This window comes from Ursus maritimus, unplaced genomic scaffold (assembly GCF_017311325.1).
Source record: "Ursus maritimus isolate PB19 unplaced genomic scaffold, ASM1731132v1 scaffold_25, whole genome shotgun sequence".
Taxonomy (NCBI): Eukaryota; Metazoa; Chordata; class Mammalia; order Carnivora; family Ursidae; genus Ursus; species Ursus maritimus.
This window is the reverse complement of record NW_024425008.1, coordinates 43,696,677-43,700,812: the sequence shown is the minus strand read 5'-3', so window position 1 is coordinate 43,700,812 and position 4,136 is coordinate 43,696,677.

Sequence of the window (4,136 nt, the reverse complement as noted above, 5' to 3'; positions counted from 1 at the left end):
AAAATCAGTTGGAAATATTCATTCCTAGATGTGAAAGTGGAAAGTTTGCATCCATGAACAAAAATTAAAAATGTGTTATTCATTTCTAATCTTGGGAACTTTTGAGCTTGTCCTGAAAAGGATCTGTCAAGATCTATGTTTTCTTTGTTAATAAAAAATTTAAGTTACTATCTTTTGCATATGAAATACTGTTTTAGACAAACAATTCCTCTTTTTTTTTCCTCTCCCATTCAGTGTGAATACCTTCATAGGAGCCACATTTGAGAGTACTGTTTGAGGAAAAAAAATAAGTCAAATTCTTCTAAATAGAAGAAAAAAGTTCCCAACAACAGCCAGACTTTTTTCTTTGTAAGACAACATCACTTGTTTTTTTTTTTTTTTTTTTGCGGACATGATCTTTCCAGGTTTTAGGTGTTAGGTCTTTTAAAAATTGAACTCTTTTTTAATCAACCAGCCCCTCAAAATGATCTGCAAAGAGTGGGAAATTAGATTTTCGATTAAAACCTTATCCCATCTCGAAGGATTACTTTATATTGATTCTTAAATATGGCTACAATTGATGGGCTCTAATTAAAAATCCAAAGGAAAAGTCTGTCGTGCCCATATAAAAGAAGCTTTTCATATACGGGAAATAAAGCTTGTAAAAGGTTACAAATAAAAGATTAGAGATTTATCCAAACTAGTTTAAAGCTTCACTGCGGTTTTCTTTTCTTCTTTTTTCCTTTTCTTACAAAACCATTCCTGGGCCCTTTTCCCCCCACTTTTAAATGAAGTTTGCAAACAGGCAAGATATTGGACTGTAATGGTTGTTTTATATCAGCTCTGTAAGCTCAAGGCTACTGCCTGCAGTAGAAGTGATTTCAAGGAAAGTTCCGAACAGAAGATGAAAATTATATAAACTGACAGCTACCACCCTTCATCAATCCATCCACATTCCATCCACACCTTCCTAACACACACCCACATCCACACTCACACCCCTCATGTTGCTCTCCGTCTCTCACACTCACAGGAGCCCTTCCTATCCCCCACCCTAACCTTGCTCTGCACACACCCTTGGTCCCCACATGCTCAGGGACAGAAGCAGAGCTCCCAGCTCACATTCAGCTCATAAATGTCTCCCAGCCCCACATCTCGCACTTGTCACACAATCTTAATCCGTTTCATTCCGGAACAACACGGTCCTCTTTTCCTCTTTTCTGCATTTGGAATTTGCCTCCTACTCTTTTATCAAGACAGCACAATCCTATCTTTGAAGTTGTTTCTTTCTCTCTTACCCTCTTTTCTGAGGCAGTCGTAATGCAGGGAATAAGCAACCCAAGCTTAATTCACAAGTGATCTATTGCCTTCTGTTTCCCTCCAAATTCTGCCTGCATTGCCAATCTTTAACCCTCGTTAAAAAATTAATTAAAGTTAATCTTGTCAAAGTTTTTAATAAAGACATATCTAAAAACCTAATGAAAAATGACTTCTTTCTAAATATCGTGGCAGTTCTAAGGCAAGATGTGGTCCCCTACTGTCCACTGAATCGCTGAAAAGATTGGAAATTAATCTTCATATTTCTGAAGTGTTCAGGGAGTCTAACTGGCTCCTTTCCCCCGAGAGGCTGTGTTCTCACGGAATATGGGTTTTGTTCTTCTTTTTTAATTAGCTTGGAAGAATCCTGAAATCTTTCTCCTTTCTCTTCTCACTCCTCCTTCCCCCCCCCCCACGCACACACAAGCACCATAGTTAATAAACTTGGAGGAAAGTTTGGAATATTTTAAACTGGCCTGGCATGTGGGGTGGAGAAAGTAAATCCACCTAGCCTGAGACATAAATTTAGATTGCAAAATATGAATATCGGCCATATTTTGGAAACTACATGCAAGCTCTGACAAATAATTTAATTCCCTGTGTACTGGTTTTCTTAATTTAGCTTCTGAAGACTTATATCTCATATTCATAGCAAGATAATTGTACTCATGGCAATTAAAAACCACCCACTTGTTAATGAAAAGTACTTAAAAACACAAAGCATGCTACCTACCATAAGTCAGACTTATGGAAAAAATTTTAAAGACACAGGATGTAGAGGGAAAAAAGTTAAATATGAACAGAGAAAATACAATGACTACATAGTAAGTATATTGGAAGTTCAAGGACTTACTGAAAATCGGGAGTTAGACTTTTCATCCAAGGAGTCTTTCTCCCACCAAGCCTTTACCGTTTTCAGTACAACAGCCCAACCCCCCCTCTCCCCCAAGCCAGTGGCTTTTGTCCTGACCTAGAGTAGGGTTTGTGGGGACTGTACCTGTGCCGGGCTGTCTGCAATTTCCAAATTGACAAGAGGAGACTGGAGGATAAAGAGCATGTTCTTACAGGTGAAGAGCAATTTTGCAACTTTTCCAGGAGACACCCAGGAGAAAGCTTTCTTGCTACCAACTGCTGCAGAGTCTGGGCAGAATTCCTCTAGAAAGAAAAAGAAAGTCTTTTTTTTTTGTAGAATTCCTCTAAAAAAAAAAAAAAAATTTTTTTTTTTTTTTTTTTTTTTTTTTACCCCTGTCTGCTTCTGTCTCTAGTTCTCTTTCTCCTCTCTGTCTCTCTCTGTCTCTCTCTCTCTCTCCCTCTCTCCCTCTCCGTCTCTCTCTCTCTCTCTCTCTCTCTCAGATCCAATCTTTTAAGAGCTTCAGCACATTGCTAAGCTAAAGGGAAATTCTCTTTGATAAAGCGGCGTTTCCAGCTTCTGGGTTTTAAAACCTAAATCTATATTCAAATCTGGCTGAAGGTGTGTTCTGGGATTTATGAAAGCCTCTTAAAGGGGTAAATTTACCAAACCGTGACAAAATCATCACAATCTTACTTTAGACATCTGAAGTGGATGAGAATTTTAAAGAGACCCTTGTTTATTTAACACTGTCCATTTCCAACTCGTGGTTTATTGGTCCTGCATTTCTGCGAAGTTATTAGACTAAAGGGCAAAGGAGAAGCGAGAGCTGTCTGCTCCCAGCCGCTGTAAAGGGAAAAGCCCTCCCACGCCCCACGGCGCCGAAATCTGCCCCTGTTGTACAGAACCCGGGAATTCAGCTGCCCCCGCCAACTGAGAGGACACCGCAAACCTCTACGTAGGTCTTGAGGGTTTTCCCACAACACTGGACCCCACAGCTGATAGATCTCCCAGTCTAAACTGCTTACTTCGTGGAGATCACGAGTGCGTGTTCTGATATTTCTCCACCCCCCACCCCCACTGTCCCCAAGGCCTCCCTCCGGCTTTCGCCTCCGCCAGACGCACAACGTCCATTTTTCTTTTTCGTTCTTTGACGCTTTAAACATCGTTGCAATCAAACTGGGAGAAACACTGTCTTTTCTCGGGGTAGGAAGGAGGCTCTGGTTCAGGGGATCTGGGTGGATTTGCCCTTCTTTCACCGAAAGTACCGTGACTCTGGCCAAGTGCTCCCAACCAAAGGGCCAGACCGCCTAGGGCATTTGTCGCTCTCCCCTCCCTCCCCCAATTAACGGCGGGGGGGGGGTGGGCAGTCGCCAGGTGTTTCAGTACAGTGGGGGCGGGGTGAGAAAAAAAAGGTCTGTACTCACCCTCCCCCCCCAGCCCGGGACCCCAGAAAGTCGCGACTCCTGGGAACGCGACAGCCAGCGGGTCTCTTCGGACTGGAGCGGGCGCTGAGGGCTCGGGAGTTGCTGGGCAGACTCGGGGCCGCTGGGGGCTCGCTGGGACGCGGGGGCCCAAAGCTCTAGAGACACCTGCGAGGCTGGCCACGGCCGCCGAGTGCCCAGCCCCAGGCCGAGCCGGAGCCGGAGCCCAGCCGGGCTGGCGAGCGCTTGCTGCCTCGTGCGCACTCCCGTAATTCGTTAATTGCTGTAAATCCCAAGGACGGCCACATTTGATTACACATACAGTATAAGAACCGACAACAAAGCGACGAATTAATTACCAACTTCATTAACATAGGTCCCCAAATTAAAGGCAGCGAGCTGTTTCTTTGGGCCCACTTGCCGTGGCGGTGGTGGTGGTGGCGGTTGAAGGGGGAGGGTTTTAGAAAGAGATTTTATTTTTCTTCTCCAGAATTGGGAGTTGTGAGGGAAGAAATGTCCTCTGCTCCCCCCACCCACCACTCACACACCCTCAGCCGGTCCCCTTG